This window comes from Ochlerotatus camptorhynchus, unplaced genomic scaffold (assembly GCF_037179485.1).
Source record: "Ochlerotatus camptorhynchus isolate MF236.1 unplaced genomic scaffold, CSIRO-AGI_Acam_v1.1 ptg000313l, whole genome shotgun sequence".
Classification (NCBI taxonomy): domain Eukaryota; kingdom Metazoa; phylum Arthropoda; class Insecta; order Diptera; family Culicidae; genus Ochlerotatus; species Ochlerotatus camptorhynchus.
In genome coordinates, this window is record NW_027040801.1 from 384067 (window position 1) to 405227 (window position 21161).

Consider the following 21161-nt stretch of genomic DNA (forward strand, 5'->3'; position numbering starts at 1 on the left):
TCAGAAAAGTATAGATTCACTTCAGAACATTTCGCAATTACTCCGGAAAGTACTTAATCAATACATAAAAGTTTGGAATCTTTTCCGAGAGTCCTGAATCTCTTCAGAAAAAAAACGAAAACACTTTTGAAAGTATTTAACACTTCAGAAAAGTTCGAAATCACTCCAGAATGCAGTTAATTGCTTTAGAAATTTTGGAATCACTTTGGATAGTATTGAATCATTACAAAAAAAGTTTGTTATCACTACCGCAAGTACTGAATCATTTCGGGAAGAACTGAATCATCTAAGAAAAGTTTGTATTCACTTCAGATAGCACTGAATTTTTGTTTGTTTGTAACATAATTTGTACAGGCTCAATCGCTTAACCTTCACAGAGCCAAATTATCATTTCCGTAATGTCTTATATCTAAATTTAAAGGAATTCAACCGAATATTCGCGGTCTTCTCGAGGTTAGTGAATGACAATTTTATGGATGCGTACAGGGAGAAGGAGAATAATTCCTTAAATTTTCGGAATCAGTTTGGAAAGTACTGAATCCATTCATTAAAGTTTGAAACAGTTCCGAAAAGTACTGATTCAATTAATAAAAGCTTGAAGTCACTTCCACAGGTGCTGAATCACTTCAGAAAACCTTCACTCATTTCAGAAAGTTCGGAATCAATCATTCACGTACACTAGCACCACATAGTGATAGAACTCCGATCAAATGCCCGCCTTCCGAACGTCTTTGGTCTTCTGAACTACTTTGGTGAAGGCTCGAACTTCCTAGGTAGTCGGGAGCACCAGTTAAAACGTAGCGACAGATGCCTCCCTTTCAGACGCTCTTGGCCTTCTGAACAGCTTTGCTCAAGACATCACCTTGGATCATCAGAATTTCGAGATATAGCATAATAAATGTAACTGTTTTTTTTGTGGTGCTAAATTTTTAAAGGTGGTATCGTGGGTAGATCAACTTTTCATGGTACGTTACAGGATGTAAGATCTACCCCTATTCTTAGTCCTTGTTACTTTTTATGCCTTGTTGATAGTGACAAGACTCGGCTTTGTCCACCGAGGATGATCTTGAGTAAAGGAAAAAATGAGTTAGTCTTCATCTATGTGATTCCTAACCTTCTATTCGTTGTTCCCTAGTTTGAAGTGGTTAAGACTAGGGTTCTGATGCATGGTCAATATCGGTGTCATTCCTTAATTTTGTTGCTAAGGAATCCAATTTTGACTGACAAAGGGGCGCGCCTTTGGAGGGTGTTTCAACACTCCGAAGGGTATAAAGAGCGGGACCTTTCAATTAGAGTTGGATCCTTGCGATGAAGGCAAGAATGACAACTGTAAAAAAAATCGAATACTTCATCATTTCTCAATAGTGATGGAGTAATACGACATGCACTAAACTAAGGACACGGGATATACAACAATAGATCAAATTACTGGTCGCAGTGGTGTTGAGTCACGAACATAGGAGAAAAAAAGAAATGTGATGCAACATTCAAATGACTGTTGCAATACTTTTCAGAATGATTCCATAATTACGACTGGTAGTGTATTCTCAGAAGTGACAGCAGTAGAATGAATAGGAAAAGGAATACGAAAAACGTTCCCAACGAGTGCAAAGTCGAAAATTGTAGATTACGGACTGAACTACAATCAGCGAAAAATCGTTTTTGGCTTAGATTCTCCCCATTTAGATGGATTTGCTACCAGTTTAACAAGCTGTTCAATTTCATACGCCTTCATTTGTACTATTGAGCAGTTCCAGGCCAAATAGCGAAAAGAAATATTGTTTTGAATCGACCTTCTCCGTCTTGTATGAAACATTGCGTAATTGTCGGTCAATGATTCACATTTTGCTAAAATTCGGTCTTATTGAGTCTTGCAACATTTTCAAAATGGCTCGCAGGAAATTTTTCAAAATGGTGCTTGTTATTGAAATGATGTCTGAGACAAATTTGTAGCGAAAAATAATGTCTTTTTGGGAACAATATACAAAACAAATGTTTGAGTACTTTTAATTAAAAATTCAAATAAAAAAGCTTATACTTTCGAAAGCTCAAAACCATCCCAAGTAACATTGCTAGGTTTTATCGTGGTTTTAAAGTATTCTGCAAGTCTAAAACATGGTCTACAGAACCCTCATAAAACCCTAATTGTTACTTGGGATGGGCACTTGAGAACTGAAAAAATAAAATCGTAGAACAAGAACAATATCAGATCTCCTTAAAAGTACGCTTCTTTGATCCAAAATGGCCGAATTTTAGCAAAAATGTGATTCAGATTCGTCATTTGGCGTTCGATTGTATGAAACAAATAAGTTAAGCAGTGTCATGCAAATTGAAGAATAGACTTGACAACCAATTATGCAAAGTTTCATGCAAATCGGAGAAGGTCGAGTAGGAAATTCATTTTTTTTGGTTTGCTATTGGCATCGAAATGCTCAGTTGAAATTTAGCATCAACGATTGACCTTTCGAATCAGATGCTATAGATTCAATCTGTAGGAATTTACGATTCCATCTATGCATCGATATGCGACTTCTGGAAGTGTGGGACAAGTAAACGGGGGTTTTTTTTTTTACTCGGGTGCTCACATTTTTCTGCGTTTAAAGTCATCGTTGGATACGCATCTCTGAGTGCTAGAGAATTACACGCTTGGCTGGCTTTTGACTCCGGCCGAATTGGATCCGGAGACGCGTAAGGCTGTTTAAGGTCAAATGGTTTGTTGCATGTTATATACCTGTGCATCTGATATTTGATATTTGAATTTAAGTTTCAAAATTTGTTGGTAGGACATTTGCGGGTTTACACTGAAAGCTCCAACCAGCGGGAGCAGTTCCACGCCAAATTAAGAATCGATCAGATGTGAGCTTCTCCAATTGGCAGAAAACGTCTATATCAGACTTAAAGTGAACATTTTATACTATAGATGAGGAGATGAAGGTATAGAATTGACAGTTCTAGTACGGCAGTGTGAAAATTGTATATAGAAAGTAGCAAGCGAGCAAAGGACAATTTTGAGGAAGGTACGAATCGGATCGAGCATTCCCTTTACCAAACTCATCCAATGATGAGGGGCGATGATAGGTGTTTCCCCCGCCACCACTGGCAAAAGGAATAAACAACGGCCTCTTTCAAATTGTCTCTTTATTTATGAACGGCCCTTATATTTGACATTGACGGTGGATGTCAAAATGACGTTTCAGAGGTGCCCTATTTTTATTCGAATAATCGATTAATCGATAAATCGACCGAAACATCTATTATTTTTAATCAGTTATATCGTGTCAAGTAAGCCAGAAGATCATTACCCATCGTTTCAAACACTCTCAATGGTGGAAAAATGGCAGCACAGCGAACAAAAAATAAACGATTAGTTATTAATCGAATAATTAAAAAAAAATGGGAAATCTCTCATTTTTGAGTGATTGATTTGATAAAAACAAGCTCAAAATGTCAACTCTACCGAGGGGGCAGCATAAGCACAAAAACACCTTGCATACGAGGGGTGTTCATTGGATGAAAGGGACCGCGAAAGAGGACACTAAAATAGAACAGCTGTTTCATCTTAGTATTCTTCTTTGGTTCCACCATGTTTGAGTTGCGTTGAAGAAGTGACTTTTGAGTACCGTTTACTCATGAGCTAACTCAGTTTTTGCCAAAGTAATCACTCAATTTTGTGATGGTCTCAAAATGATGAATCAACGAAACCAGATGAAATGAAAACAGGAAAATTGAGTTTCCTAAAGTAGAATCCGAGATCGCTAAATGAGAATTGCAACAACAACAGTGCTAATTCAGACGTCATGGTGGTATTCCAGCGCGTGTGGACTCGGAACGCACGCCACCCAATGCCTTCTTCTATCCGTCTTTGGTCTTTATCCGAGTTGTCCGTCGGTCATCATCATAATAAGCTCCTCATCGAGCGGAGTGCGTGCGTGGAAACACGTGAGAAATTTCATTCCCATCGTCGGGCTTCTCCCGATAAGTCTGGATTCCTCTGGCGGCGCACACCAACAACAAAGAGCGCTCGCGCACACGTGCAGCGATCTCACTCTGCCATGATTGCAGATTGTTTCCTGCATGGTAACGCATTTTTGACACCAACCCATCACGTGGTGAAATTTTGGATGATGTGGTTTTTCCCCCCTCGAAAAGAAACCTATTTTTAATCTCTGCATTTACCTACACATGTAGGAAGAGATCGAGTAGGCTGATAGAAGACCAGAATTGCAATTTGGCGTTTGTGTGCATCACACAGCAGTCTTCGCCGTTGGCATCGGCGATGTGATGACAGTTTATCGGTTTGTTTGTGCTGGTGTGGGTAGGAGATTGGCGGAAAGCGCTCAGATGTTACTTAATTTTAGCTGTAAAGATACGGGAAATTCAGACGCGAAACGAATTGCAAGTGTCATCCATTGAGGTGAAGGAAAGAGGAGCACGAGGAGGAAACGAATGGATCAGCTGGTTTCAAGAGTGCGCGCTTGATTTTCTTTGTGCATTTGCTATTGTTATGGTTGTAGAGCTGTTCGGTGTTGCACTTTTCTTATCTCTCTCGCGCTCGCCTAAAGGAGGCGCAGTGTGTGTGTGTGCGAATGTGCACGAGTGTGCATTTCATAATTCCAATTTCATTATCAAAGTCATGGCCAAAGTTAAGCCTCTCTGTGTGCAGTGGTAACAACTGCAACTGCAAGCCGGCTGACAGCAGGGCGTTGCGTGAAATACAAGTGTTCGCCCGTTGAGTGGGATGATGGCCAGGGATGGATTCTGGGGGGCTGTCAAAACCTGTCAATCTGTCACCCCCGGCTCGATTCCAGTGAAATCACATGCGTTTTTGATGATTTCTCTGTAGAGGAGGAAAAACCCCACGGAAACTATTTCACAAGAAAGGAAATAGTTTCAGCGAACCCGCCGCCGCGCTGTGCTTGCATTATCTCGTGTTGCGTTCGCATTTCAAGTTCAAGTATAAAATGAAAAGGGTGTCTTATCGGTGGTGCCTCCTCGATCCCGCACTCTCTCCACATCCTCCCGTAGGCAGGCGTTGGCAGCTTGACTTGAGGATTGAGGATGATGATGTATCACGCCAGGGCAGATTCTGCCCGTTGTTTTCAGGCAGGCTGTGCTGTTTATTTGTTCGCGATTAGAAGGGAATCTAGGTTTCATGACGCGAAGCGCGAATCGTAGGGTTAGAGGCCTCCGTTTAGGTAGCGAACCGGATGCTGGACGGCTGCCTGTGCGATATGTTGGGTGTGCCGAGAATTCTCTGGAATCTAGCAGCGCTAGAAGAAGTGGCAGTGGAGACCTACTAATCGGCCGTCAATCGTGTGTTCAAAACGTGTAGCTAGCCAGAACCAGAAAAGCTCACGTATGCATACGGACGGCGCGAGTTTTCTTATCTCGTTCGCGCTGCCGCCTTCGCCACCGTCGCCACCATCTTCCCGCCTTCCATGGAGTTAATTTTAGTACGCATATGCAAATTAGTGCATGCACAACCGAGCTCACACATCTACCTAGAAGTAGACGAGCGCGCTGTGGAATTGCAGCAGCAGTGGCAAGTCTACGTGGAGGTACGCGATAAGCGAATTGCATACGTGTGTTTAGAATATGGCACTTACTTACAAATGGAATAATGGCTGCCTCTGGGAGCTCCCCACAATTGGGCCGAAAAATCTAGTAGCCCGGCGGTGTTGGATAGCACCAGGCTTCTGTTTTCGCCATGCGCAATTCCTGGAACAAATTTGAGCGCACGTAACCTCAAAAGAAAGATGCATAAGGAAGGGGAGCTTGACTAAGAAAGACTGTATCTATGGTAGCAGACGACAACAACGACGACGACGGCGGTGGCAACGAAGAAGACGAATCGTGGAAATGGAAGCCTATATGGGAATTGCTACTGAGCCTAGCCAGTTGATATATTCATCGTCTCCGACTCTGTCGCAGAGACGAAGGCCGTCGGTGCCATTTGCCATCGCAGTGCCGTCCGTTGTTGGGTGGGAAATATTGAAATGGAATTTTATGTAATACCGTCTGGGAGTTGTTGTTTTCTTGCTGTTGGCTCTCTGGAATTTGCGGTGATGTGGGAGCTGGTGTCAGGAATTTCGGACCACAATCAAATTTGCCTTATAATTACTAACTCGTCCCACACTATCTTCAATCTTCAGAATTCCTTTTAAGCTTCCTACAAAGTGTCCACAACTCTCTCCGGAAGTCTTCTAATTTCTTCTCTCTGAGTGACAAGATAATTCATTAGAAGGATTTCGAAAGTTTTTTTCGAAGTAATCGATGATAAGCAGTTGTCCGAGTTTTCCCTGAAACCAAACTGAAATTTGTACCAAACCGTCCGACTCTCAGATTTTCCTCAAAACTACCGGATACTTCTGTTGATCTGTTCACACTGATGTGATTCAGGAAGTTCTCAAAATGATCCATAATAGTCCACCAAAACCGTTTGAAGTCCTTAAAAATGTTCCTTTATGGCTTATCAAAATGACAGACAACGCAACCAGAATCAAAGGCACAAGCGCAGCAGCGCAGTTCTTGATCAAAGCTTGAACCACCGCATGGAAACAGTGTTCTTCTTTCGAGCGGCAGATGGCGAAATTGTGTATGTCTCTCAGCATTTGTCAAGGAAACCGTGAGAGTTGCTAATCTTCTTGGTCTTCGCTTCAATCTTTCATTGGAAGAGCATTGAATCACAGACAAACAGACGTAACACTTCATTCTGGACCATCGCTCACGCATTTAACGACTGATTTGAATATTATAACTTCCGCGATCTGCTCACCGCAGCGCTGGCATCGGATCACTTTGACGTTTCTACATATTCTGTTTACCTTGCTTGTTTTCCGCGAGACGCTCGAGAGATATTGTTAGGGAGGTCCTTTTTTTTTTAGGTAAAATGTTTTCAGATAAACTCGTTTAAACAGTTACGTCTGTTTGGCTGTGATCGAATGATTACAGAAAGTGCTCCAATTCTGTTTAGAAATGCTAACATCTTGGAAAGTGTTGTGAAGAACTATCCTGTCTGGACTTAGCCACAGCTCATGATAGTCCTCTGAGGATACTCTTGAACGATTGTAGGACAAAAGGTCTAATGGACAATAGGTCAGAAGGACAAAAGACCGAATTGAAATTAGACGGACAAAAGGTTCAATGGACATAAGGTCGAATGGACAATAGGTCGAAGTGTACAAAAAGTCGAAGTGGACAAAAGGTCGAAGTGGACAAAAGGTCGAAGTGGAAAAAAAGGTCGAACTGGACAACAGGACAAATGGACTCGAAATAAGGTCGAAGGAACAAAAGGTTGTAGAGACAAAGGGCCGAATCGAAATTAGATGGGCAAAAGGTCGAATGGACAAAAGGTTAATGTTAACTAAAGATCGAAATGGACAAAAGGTGGAATGGACAAAAGGTAGAATGGATAAAAGGTCGAATGGACTAAACCCAACAAACATTGGAAGCTGATTAAGAGCTTATTCACGCAACAATATGCTTTTTCAGCTTAAAAATAGCTTATTCAACTCTTAACCAGATCAAATTGTTTGTTGTGAAGCTCAACATGGACAAAAAGTATAGTGGACAAAAGGTCGAATTTTACTTAGAGGGACAATTGAATTTTCCTGTCTTCCCCTGGCCATTCATACTCCAAAAGCTGAAATCGTTTGGTAAATCTTTGGTACATGTTTTCAAAGTCCTCCAAACTTCTTTTAGACCTGATAAGCTCCTGAAAATGTTTTAGAAATTCCTCTGACTTCTGGAACACCTCACACCTATTTCCTCCAACATTTCCAAAGAAGCCCTCCAGAATTCCTACGGTGGTCCTCTCACTACGCTCTTAAACACTTTTCTGGAGATTTTGAAACATTCTTTGAAAGTACTCCGGACTCAGAAGAACAGGAACTGAAAATTTGTTTGCACACCTAGGTTGAAATTCTGCGAACCAATGTATTTCCGACAAGTCCTCCAAAATACTGCTGATAGTCTTCTGGCAATGGTCTAAAACCTTTTCTGGAAATGTTTAAAACTTCCTTTCAAAGTCCTCCAAATTTTCTCGGTTGAAGTTCGGATTGAATAGAATTAAAACTTCATTCTGGAATTGCGATATTCCGAGAAACCTTCTGATTATTTTTAGGGACTACTCGGTGGAGACCTCCAAAATACTTCTGGTATTCCTTTAAAAATGCTCTAAAACAGTTTTGGAAGTTTGGGAATTGCGATGTTCCGAGAACTCTTCTGAACATTGCTACGGACAACTTGGTAGAGGTTCTGTTATCTGTTTCCTCCAACATCCCTCCAAGAAAACCTCCAAACTACTCCTGGTAGTCCCTTAGCAGTGCTCTAAAACATTTTTGGAAATTTGGAAAAATTTCTTTGAAAGTCTTGCAAATTTTTCTAGGAATTGAGAAGTTCTTGTAAATCTCGGCTGCAGTTCTGTGAATTGCTTCACCCAAATTCACCCCGAGAATTCCTCCAAAATTGAATTTTGAATTCTTTGAGAGTCCTCCTAATTTTCTATACATGAACCCTCCCTCCAAGAAGTCCTCCAAAATACTCCTGGTGGTCCTCTTAATATGCTTTAAAACTTTGGAAGCTTTGGAAACTTTCTTTGAAAGAGCTCTCCGATATTTCTCTTAGATTCAGAAGTTCCTGGAAGTCTTCTGAAGATTTGTTGGGACATTTTCCTCCAACTACCCTCCGAGAAGCCCTCCAAAACACACCTGGTAGTCCTCTCGTAATGCTTTGGTAATAAAGGTCTTCCTAACTTTCTCTTGAATTGCGAAGTTTCGGGAAACAATTCAGTCGAATTTCGGTGACCTGTTTCCACCAACATCCCACTGCCTTCCCCAAGAAGTCATCCAAAATACTCCTGGTGTCCCCTAGCTTTGCTCTAAAACATGTTTGGACATTTTTCAAAATTCCTTAGTGCTCTGAGCTTTCAGCTCGAATTCAGAAGTTCCTGAAAATTATCTGAATCCTTAAATGAGGTTCTGTGTAGTGTTTCCTCCAACTTTCTTCCAAGAAGTCCCCCAAAATACTCCTGGGGGTGTTCCAAAATACTTTCTTCGAACGCTCTCCGCACTTGTTTTGGAATTGAGAAGCTCTTGGAGCTCTCTTGAAAATTTTCTGGGACCCCTCGGTCGAAGTGCTGTGAACTATTTCCTCCAACTTCTCGTCCGAATGGCCTTGCAAATGTCACTAGATTTTCTCCTGCAATCCTCCGAACCATCTTAACTTCTCCATGAACGATCTTTGAGCTTCCTAGTATAGACTTCGAGCACAAAACCACTGAAATCGTTTGGAGAATCTTTTCGGACACCTTCAAACTTCCCATGGCAGTCTTTGCAACGCTTTAATTTGCGTTTTACTGGCAGTCATTCGAAAATCTTCTGGAGTAGAGAAGTTCCGGACTACTCCCTGAAAGTTCTCTGAACATTTGGGATGTTCCAAGAAATATTCCAAAGATTTGTTGGTGTACTTCGGTTAAAGTTTTGGGAGCTGTTTCCTCCAACCTCATGCTCTTAAACCTGAAACTTTATTTGATAGCCTTTCAAACATTCTCCGGAATTGAGTTTCCTTCTTGTGAACATTGATTGGGACAATTTGGTTGAAGATCTGTGAACTGTGATAAGATAATCCCCCAATGGAGGACTTCCCGGTAGTCTTCTTAAAATGCTTATAAACTTTTTTGGGAGTTTTGGCAACGTTAGTTGAAATTCCTCAAATCTTTTTCTGGAATGCAGATGTTCCCGGAAATCTCATGAACACTTCTTGGGCTAACTTGGTTATTGTTTTGAGAACTGTTTTCTCCAACTTCTCTCGTGAACGAGACTGCAAATGCCACTAGAACTTCTCCGGAAATCCTCCAAGGCATCTAAACTGCTCATGCCAGGACTTTAACCTTATTTTGGCCACTGAAATCACCTCGAAAATCTTTTGGAATACCACCAAACTTCCTCTGGCACTCTTTGCAACGCTGTAATTCTTGGAAGTCACTCGAACTTCCCCTGGAGAAGACCACCAGATGCCAGAAGATTTTCTCCTGCAAAACTCCGAACCATCTTAACTTCTTCATGGACTATCTATGAGCTTCCCAGCATAGACTTTGAACACGAATCATGGAAAGCCACTTAAATCACCTGGAAAATATGCTGGGACACCTCCAAAATTCCTCTGGAAGGCTTTGCAACACTGTAATTTGTTTTTTGCTGGAAATCATTTGAACTTCTTCGGGAGTAGAGAAATTCTGGAAAACTTCTTTGACGTTCTTTGAACATTTGACATGTTCCAATAAAGATTTGTTGAAACTCTGGTATTGAGAAGTTCCTTGAAATCTCCTGAAGATTTGCCAGGACAGCTAGGTCAAAGTGCTTTGAACTGTTTCCTGTAACTCCTCTTCCGGATGACTATGCAAATCCCACTAGATTGTCGCCTGAAAATCTCCGAACCATCTTAACTTCTCGATGGACAATCTTTGAGCTTCCCAGCATAGACTTTGAACACGAATCATGGAAAGCCACTAAACTCATCTGGAAAATATTTTGGAACATCTCCAAAATGCCTCTGGCAGTCTTTGCAACGCTGAATTATTTCTGCTGGAAGTCATTTGAAACTCTTGTGGAGAAAAGAAGTTAGTGAGCTGTTTCCTGTTAATTCCCCCGAGAAGTCCTTCAAAATACCTCTGGTGGTCCTCTAGTCATGCTCTTAAACTGTTTTGGAAGTACGGGAAACTTTCTTCGAGAGCTCTCCAAACATTTTATGAAAATTCTTCTGAAAATGTGTTGGGACAACGCAGTTATCCCCAAGTGGAGGACTTCTTAGGAATACCCCGGGTAGTCCTCGAAAAATGCTTTTTAAACTTTTTTTGGGAGTTTTGGAACCTTTATTTGAAAGTCCTCAGAACTGTATCTAGAATTGAGAAGTTCCTGGAAATGTTCAGAACATATCTTGGGCTAACTCGGTTAATATTTTGAGAGCTGTTTCCCCGACTTTTTTTCCTGAACGACTTTGCGAATTGCTCTAGAACTTCTCCGGAAAACCTCCAATCTATCTAAAATTCTCCAAGGAAGAGTTTTGAACATACACGTCAGAACTTTGAGCTAAAGTTGGCCACTGAAATCACCTCGAAAATCTTTTAGAATATCTCCAAAATTCCTCCGAAAGTCTTCGCAACGCTGTTTTTTAGTCTGGAAGTCATTCAGAAGTTCCGGAAAACTACAAGAAAGATCTCTGAACATCTGAGATGATCCATGAAATTTTCTGAAGATTTGTTGGAAGGTTGTAGTTTAGTTGATTGTTTCCTCCAACTTCCCCTGAGAAGTCCTTCAGAATACCTCTGGGGGTCCTCTATTAATTATCTTAAACCTTTTTATAAGTATGACAAACTTTCTTCGAGAGCTCTCCAAACATACATCTAGAACACTTAGTTGAAAGTCGGAAGCGTAAAAAGCCTCGAAAAAGTTGCCAATAAACCCGCTAATTAATCTTTTGACTATCAGATAAACAGCTAATATATCAGATATACTAGTCATGACTGCCAGACAAAGTAGTGGACTTGCTGATTTCTTCGGACTTCCAGACTTTTCTGGAGAAATTTGACTTCCACTCATTCAGATTACACAAGCGTCCAATTTCCTCTGGAAGATTTTCGAATTTACTCGAGCAGCTCTTGAAACATCTTGTGGAATAACTCCAGAAAAAAAAGCCAATTATTCCAAAATTCAAGCGAACATTTCTTAAAATGCGTTGAAGAATCGTCTCAACTTTAACTAGGAAGACCTACGAGTGGTTGCCACGACTAATCAATCTTTAAACCTTATCCGAGCGACCCCTTCTTCAGATTTCGGATTTATTATGGGTTTCTAGCCCATTCTAAGCTATATGAAGCCTTTTTAAAACTACGATAAAACCAAAAAAATAATAAATCTTCTGAACCGGGCTTTGGCAGATTGAATCGCTTATTTGACCTGTTAATCGCATTGTATACATATGAAGTCCAACCAAAATGACTTGCAGTTTCAGTACTGCTGGGTTGGGGTTTCCCCCGGTCCAAGGGGATACGTGCCAGTTTCAGCAACACGGACATCTTTTTTGGCATTTAACCTACAAATAATGCAAACCGTGTATTTACCGTTCCTTAAAATATTGAACTAATTCTAAACGGTGGTTGGAAGTTGGCATACTTACCTAACCAATAAGCAAGTACTTGTGAACGGCAAACAAAGCGAGTTCCTAATCCAGTCATCGCAACACTTTGTTGTAAACAGTAAACAGCCGGGGCAGCTCTCGCTCTATCTGTCACGCAAACAGCTGATTCCGGCGTGGGATTAGTTGATGGAACGGTCATTGCACCAACTTGCTCGTCGTATGATGATCATGATGATGATGATGATGATGGATCTGTTATATTCAGCTGTTGTTGTGGTTATTAAGGCACGGTTTACATTAGTGCTGGTTCATAATGCTGATTAACCAAAATTGGTGTAAACCGGCCAAGTTTGTGCGAGAAATTGATGCGCCGGTTATCAGCACCCAGAAACTGTTAACATCGTGCTAATAACCATGAGTTAGCGAATGACAGCCCGTGAATCAGCACAAGTGTAAACACCCCATTATGCCCAGTTTACACTTATGCTGGTGCACAGGCGTTGATAATACGAGCAAGCTGATCATGCTGAATACCACGATGTCAAGCAGCTTACAAATTCAGGCAGCCTAAAACTGGCCTGCTGATAAAAATCAGTAGCTGAAAACTGTTTACTGCATGCTAGCGAACCAGCACTAATGTAAACCGGGCACTAGACCCATTTATGATTGAGATCTGATTCAACGAATCACCATTACCACCCGAGACGTGACCCATAATCCGCATCCTGTGCGTCAGCACGCCACCAACCACCTCCTGCATGCGCTGCACACGAAAGCACACGATCAGCACTTTGTTATCTTACCGGATTAAGATCAAGCAGAGTTGCATCCATCGCTAGAGCTGCGTCTGTAGAGTGTCTGTCCGTTCGTGCTTCAAGTGCAGTATTTTAATCTAATCAACTGCGAAAATATCAACTGGGAATTATATGATTTTATGACTGTTTGACGGAACGAACGGTGAAATCATGTGTGCCTTTCAGGATGACAAAATATGCATCGATCGTTCTTCCAATGCAGCTGGGGCTTCCAGATCAATCTTATGGTTGGTTTCAAACTCGTAAAATTAGCGCAAAAATTAATTAATTAATTTAGCTTTATTTAGGAGGCTTTCAGCCTTAGGCTGGTTCGCCTCCGACCAGCGCAAAAATTGAGATTGTATGCCAAACAAACAAAAAATCCGACGTGCCCTTGACGTTGAACATTGGAGCTGCCCGCGACCGCACACACACACACACATACTCATTTGAAGCTGGCCGTTTCTCATTAACGCATTTTACGATCACCTAAATCACCTACAACAGCCGAACACCGCAAATAGAGGCTTCTTTTGCATGATGCAATGACGCAATGTGTCACATTTTGAGTGCACTCATTCGTGCAGTCCATGCAGTAGATTCGGCGGCACATGCGTGCTCGAAAAGAGTAAATAGCACCGTTTGAAAGGTGCCATAAAATATCCGGGAAAATAGGGTACGACGAACGCGTATTTTTATTTCGAGCAATTTGATAGAGCGGAGAAAAAGTAAATATTCGCTAGATGCCGGTAATTAAATGCACAGCACGGTCGGTCGGATCGACTCGAAATTTCGTCAAAAGTGGATTTCCTCAACAGCGAGTTTAATTTTACGGAAACCGAAAAACTTCTCGATTATGACGAAAATCCATGACACTTGTACTCAGTCTGGTCTAGTCTAATATAATTAGTGAAACCTCTACCTTTGACGAAATTGAGTCAACCGCGACTCAATTCTGAGTCAGTCTAATCTACAGTGTGCCCTTTTGTCATTGCCGCCTTCGTCGTCGTCGTTGCATCAAACGACCACGCATACGTTCGGTTTGTTCCGTCTCCGTGGTGTGTTATCGGCGTTGTGTGCGAAAACAGTGTATGTACAGATTGATTGATAAAAACAATGAAGAGCACACGCGTTCGGATCAGCAGCGTGCGCAGATAGGGGTGGGTGAATTTGAACTAAAAGTATTTCTACACAATAAATCCAAGAATTACGATTGGGTACGTTTCGGCCTGTATTACTATTACTCTACCTCAGCTTTTCTTCCTGTATTGTACAGGTGTTATCGCACTTTCTAGCGTTTGTCTGGGTCGATGCCGTGCATTGGTTAAGTTCTCGCAACGATCACTATAGGCCAAAAGATAAGCCCTTAATTTTGTCGAACGAACGAACGAACTCTTAACGGAATCCCTTTATGATGAGCTTTGAGTGAGTTGGTTTATTTCCTTTAAATTCCGTTATAATTGCTTATCTTTTGACAGATACGCGTATTTCGTCTACTACTTGCAGACTTCATGAGTGCCAAGTATATACTCAACACTGAAGAATCCATCTTTTATCTACGAGTTATATACTAATCAATAGGTACTAAAAATCTTAAATTCAGTCTCCAACAGGTAGAAGCATGCTACGATGCGTTGTTTTAGGTAGCATGCTAAAGAGTCTCGATTGTCCGTTTCCTTTATCTCTATTAAGCAATGTTGATGGATTATGTTTAAATATTTCTAAACTTTCAGCTACGTTTAGTCAAATTGTGCCCCTTTGTAACGATATGTTCTGCAACCTTGGATTTAAATTCATAATGAAGTCCTTTATCCATATCTTTGTTAGTCTTTTTTACCTCTGCGATGTGTTCCTTAAACCTTGTTTCCAAAGTCCTTTTGGTCTGACCAATGTAGTTTTTATACAAGAGATATTGTAGACTCCGACTTTCCCTAAGACATTTATTGAATCTTATGTTGATCCTAACAGTGACTTCAGCTGATTTGTCTTGCTGCTGAATACTAAATCTAGGCCAAAACTTCTAAACTTCGAAATCAATGATTTGGTAATGTTTTTGTCGTAATGTCTGATGTAAGATTTGTCGAAATACGCCTAAAATGATCCCTTGTTCTTTTATCGATTACTGCTTGTTTTTTTTTGATACCCATTAAGTCTAGCGATTTCAAAAATGTGAGCTATTTCCTTTGATTTGCCTGTATCGCTAAGAGGAAGAGTTTGCATCCTGTGAACCATGTGGTGAAAAGCGGCCATTTTGTGTCGATGGGAATGGTTTGAAGTGCTTGATATTACTCTCTTTGTGTTTGTTGATTTCCTATAGATTTCGTAATTGAACGAAGACGTTTCCCTGATGATGAGAAGATCTAAGAAGGGGAGTTTGCCGTCTCTCTCTTCTTCGTGAGCTCTTCACAAAAGATAAGTTTAAAAAACTTCTTGAGCCAGTTTTGTAACTACACTTAATAAAAAAAAACTACAAGGGATAACCCTATGAAGTTGTACGCAATGGTGGCGTAGGACTACGTGGTCTTATATTATAAATCTTATTTGTTAACTGCAGCAGGAGCTTGTGTTTTTTGTAGGAATAGAAATTTTAGCAGGGTTCTCTCTGTTTCTACTCTTTAGTATGACGCGCTTGACATAGATGGCCCACAGCGACTCACGAAGAGCTACTGATTCCGATAAAAAGCGGTGCGGCTTCTTCCTCCTTCTATGGATGCTCATGTGGGCTGCAGCTCGCCTTTTGCAGGCAGCCTTTCTTTATGTCCTCGAGAACACCACCGGATGGAATTCAACTTTGAAATCTGTGTTAGGAAAATCGCTTTTGCAGGCAATCGGTGATAATTTTAACTATCATAGCAACAGTTGCACATTCGTGCAATTTCTAATAGTGACATTTTGGAAAATGACAAAGTCTTAATTTTAGCAGATGCGTAGGAATATTTCTGATCGATTGGTGGTAAAATTATTGAAATTGGTCTAGAGGCAGCTGAGTTATTAACGTTCAAAATCTTTCATAATTTTGTTACATGTTCCATTTTTGGTTTTCACAAATTGTACCCCCTATAGAAATTACAGACGTGGTCCTACGTCAAAAGAGAATCCTCCGGGAGAACTCAATGAAAACTGCAAGTGACTTACACGAAGAAAAGGGACGGCCTGGCTTACTGGTAAGCATCCATGCCTCTCATGCTCTCAGGTCACGAGTTCAATCCTCATATCCAGAAAATTCACGAATTACCTGTGAATGACCTGAAGTGAATTATTTTTTTTTTTTAAATCAAAGAAAATTGCAACTCACTGTAAAATGCTCGAACTAATATTCTGATGAAATAGATCACCAAATTCGGAAGCTTGAAGACAACAAATGATTTGCTAGGCCTGGCTTCAACAGACATACTACCGAGCCAAAGAAACTAACTCCAACTACCAAGGCTGCACACGTTCCCGAACGCTTCTGAAAGGGCAATCACATTTATTTTAAGTGTATTCCACCATGATTCGATGTGTTCTACATGTTGATTTCTAGTGTTTGAAACTTTGAAATGCCGATATTATTTCTCTATCAATTAAGGTGTATTGATTGAGTGTATTATTATGGATTTGCATTTCAATGCGATGTGAAAGCTTGTTCTGCAAGGTAAACATCGAAAACATGAGTTGCCCAGTGAGATCGAACGAAGGCAACGGCAGCAGCACACCCCAACAGTCCAGGATCAATTCTCAAATTAGACTCTTTAAAAAAGGCATGTGTAAGCTCTGCCCGCTGGCAGCTTTGTTTATATATTTGACGATTCAGGTTTGCAGTCGATAAAGTAGGATATTGTACAACATTGAACTTTGATGTGCAAAGCTATATTGATATCACCATGTGCACATACCGTATGCGTGATAATGTTTGCACCATCGTACAAATAAGGTTCCCGTTTCACCTGTGCATACAATGCCTTGGTTTTCTTTGCATGCACCTAACCTATAGCTCGTACCGTAGTAGCAACAATCAATACGAAACTAACGATTTTAAATTGGCTCACTGCTCGACTACCCTATTGGTCCCAAGCAAATCGATTAACGTATCCCATTCTAGTGAAAATTCTAGTACTACACAATGTTTGTTTTGATTCGCTATGAAAGTTTGACAGATAAAATGAGGGGTTATTGGATTTTCCTATGTTTCGAGGGGTGATTCGACTAGCTTGGGACCGAAGATAGTACCAGAGCTGAGCCAAAAAGTTGAGCACGTTTCTTCGGGATCTACTTGTCTTAGAGTTACCTCTATGGTAGTAGCAACAATCAATACGAAACTAACGATTTTAAATTGGCTCACCACTTTAGTAGCCTATTGGTCCCAAGCAAACGATTAACGTACCCTATTTCTAGTTGAAATTCTATTACTACACTATGTTTGTTTTGATTCGCTATGAAAGTTTGACAGATAACATCAGGGGTGTGTGGATTCATGCAGAACATGCAGGGGTGAGTGAAATAGCTTGGGACCGTTGTTCTGGTACTGAGTGAGCAAAAAATAATAATGATTTTCTTCGGGACCCAGTGGTCTTAGAGTTACCTCTATGGTAGTAGGCTGTGTATAAAAGAAAATGATTTACTTAGTTTGACATGACGAAGTGGCAGCGTATTCGTGATTTGTCCCACGCGCAAATGTCGCAAAAAAACATTTCAATCGCCGTGGGAGTGTCCCGGTGGACCATAAAAAGAGTTTTAGACCGAGAAAAGAAAGAACAACTATCCGCAAAGGTGGACACAGGTCGTCCGAGGTCCGAGGATTATCGCTGCTATCAAAAGGAAGATTCGGGTGAATCCAGTGTGTTCAATAAGAAAAGTGGCAAAGGAACACGGGATCAGTGATTTTACGGCACGCAAGATCGTAAAGGAAGATTGCAGGGCATGATTACCAAGCGCATCCGGGAGCTCCGAGTCGAACGATGCAAGAAAATCTTGAACTTCCTTAAGCTAAAAAATCCGGTAATCCTGTTCACCGACGAGAGCATGTTTACCGTCGATCCCGTATCAAATTCCAGAACCGACCGGGATATTCGTTCTTTTCCGTTAAAAGACGTGGCCGACGAGCACAAAAACGTGTATCTGACCAAGCATCCTGCTAGTGTTATGGTGTTTGGATTGGTGGCCTCCGATGGCAAAAAAAAATGGACCCGGTGTTCATTCAAGGTCAACACGGAGGTCTACATCGGGATTTTAAGTGGATCAAAGAACAGTACGTAGTGGAGTTTCCGTGGATTAAAGAACAGTACGGTCCGAAGCCAAATGTTGTATTTCAACAAGATGGGGCTCTGTGCCACACCTCGAACCGCACTCAGAAGTGGTTGCAGGAACATCTTCCGTTCTGGGCGAAGGATATGTGGCCGCCATCCAGCCCCGATCTTAATCCGCTGGATTACTCAATATGGCGCGTCATGAAGACCAAAGCCTGTTCTAAACGCCACCCGAGTACAGCAAGCCTCAGACAAACATTGACCCGTACCTGGAGAGAAATGGATCCAAACTACATTATTAGAAACCTGCCGTGCATTCCGGAAGCGTGTGGAGGCCGTAATTGCAGCAAGTGGAAACTCGATCGATGATTAACATAGTTTAAGACTGTGAGAAACATCCCCCTTTGAATAAATAAAAAAAAAACTCCAAAACGAAATTGTTGAGATTTTTTTTAATTTGGCATTGCTCAATGGTGCAAACATTATCACGCATACGGTAGACTCCAAGTGTGTCGTAATTCGAATCAATAGTTTTGAGGCATGGTACACAGCATAAGATTCACACATGAAATGTGCAAAATTAAGTGTAAGACACATGATGATGACGTTTGGATTTTTCTTGAGTGTAGTAAGAGAGCCGTACACTCAAAAAATTCTACACGTTAATGCTTCGTGAAAAAGCACGTAGATCTCAATACGTATATTTTTTTGTGAGTTTACCTGACGCAAGTAGAGTTTAGTTATCAGTATTTGATGTTCATAAGGAACACATTTCATATCCACTTTTTTATCCCATAACATTTACGTGAAATCACATACGTTGACGGCACTCTTTTGACAGCTTGACCTTCACGTACATGCTACGTGTTTTACATGTATGAAAAAATAAGAAACTTGGCCACTCTGCAGTACATACTGCAAGAGGTGTTAGCTGATTTACAGATTTTGAACGGTAAAAATTATTTTATTGTATAAATAATGTGGTATAATTTGTATTATTTGTTTTACAGAGTGTGGAATTGAATTTTTCGAGTTACAGGACAGAACTACGGACCAAATTCCAAAGTTCTTCCAACCTTCCAACTAAAACAATTTGGAAGTACTCTGTACTCTGAGTCGATTTACTCCAGACGAACACGCCACCTCAGCCAGTAACATAAACAGAAGGAAAACAGTGTTCCCGCGAGTCCACGAGAACTTACTCCAAGCATATAGATTATTCCAGCAATGAAATTTCCGGTGAAACCTTCCACTTCATCAGCTGTCCCCAAAGCAATTCCACAACCAAAACAATTAAGTTGAAACTCCACCGGCATCACCTGCTCCAGCACCAGCCTTCGCCGTGATAATCCTGCGTTCGAAAATCTCCCTAAAGGATCCGCGCGACTTGTTGTTCATGTTCATGGAACTGTTCCATCTTCCGAAGCGGCCATAAATAGGCAGAATGCAGAATCACAAAATAATGTTATCCAAGGTAAAATAAAGGTTCAATGGTAAATGTGTTAGTTTAATGAATGCAATAAATAATAATGAGATAATTAACGCAAGTATTGAAGTATTTACTTTACATAAATCAATGAAATTCTATAGAAAAGTAAGTACAATTCATCCAAAAATAATATATTCTTCATTTGGTTTTAATTTAAATTATACCATGATTCCATTTAAAATCTACTGAAATATGTCGTTGTTAATATTGAAATTTCACGTAGCTTGTACGTGAAACTCCAATGTTAAAATTTAGAATGGAAGCTTTCTTCACAGCATGGAAGTCACGTAAGTATTACGTGAAAAGTGCGATGGAAAAAATCCACATATGTTTTCACGTAGCATTAACGTGTAGAATTTTTTGAGTGTACAGGAATGAACTTGCGAAAACGCTTCTCAGGTCTCTCATAGTTCTTATATTTTCGTTCTTGTTCTCGATTTCATCCTCATTCCCACTTTACTGCATCGCAAATGGGAGTATGTAGTAGTAGTCAAGTACTCACAGTCCGCAAGTGTTGGTGAGTTATTTGCCGTTAAGGTGATTCCTTGAAGCGTCCAACAATCCCAAGTAACAATTTCGGTTTTATGGGGTTCTGTAGATCATGATTTAGACTTGAAGAATGCTATAAAACCTCGATAAAACCTGCAATGTTACTTGGGATGACCGTCATGATGGCTGATATTCACTATCACTTCAAGATTTCTACAGCACAAAAAATCTTAGACGCTGTTGGTACATCACTCATGAAATTGGAACTCCTTGTGTATTGCACTGCAGCAAACGTGAAGTTTCATTTTCATTGTTGTATGTTTTGTCAGAGCTGATATTTGTGCTGTTGAAATTTTGAGGTGGTAATGAGATTGATCAGAAATAAGGTTCACCTTAATGCTCATGAGAAGTTCACTATTTACATCACAGTTCGGCCTAGTAACCTAAAAAAGTTAACTGTAGCGCCATCTAAACTGCGTGATGTTGAACTAAACTAATTATGTCGAAAGAAAGCCCTTATCTACCCGAACAACTTTGCTCAAGACACCAAACCTTTAGGATGCATTGATGAAGCGCTCCAAAAGCAGATTCTGCCCCCTGTTAGAAGCGCCTGCACACGTCACCGCTTGATCTACTCATTCAGTGCACACAAAAAAAAAAACAATGAGGCGAAAGAAGGAACCGCGTATTTGTAAATATTCACCACTCAACGGCGCTACAGGAAAACATGTGGACAACGTTGGTGAGGTTAGACGAGGGGACGGGGTTTGTCCCCAAAAAGGTCGATGCACCGTGCGAACTGCACTGTCAAAACTGTGATCGTATGTGCGCCCACCACCCCCAAGAGACGTGAGATAACAAAACAAAAAAGAGAGGTTAGGATAGGATACACTTTTTGTTTCTCGCCGTCGTCCGTCTGTCGCCGTCCTAGCGTGTGGGGTTGATACTATTCAAGGTCGCAAACGGGCCCGACCGAAATAAATATAACGGGGGGAATTGTCACCGGTGTGTTTGTATGCATTCGGTTAT

At 40.9% G+C, this 21161-nt stretch overlaps 1 protein-coding gene across 12 annotated transcripts in view; it reads left to right on the forward strand.

Moving 5' to 3' along the window:
• mamo (maternal gene required for meiosis) overlaps positions 1–21161 on the forward strand; it is a 530597-nt gene that overhangs the window by 109371 nt on the left and 400065 nt on the right. The window lies entirely within an intron of this gene.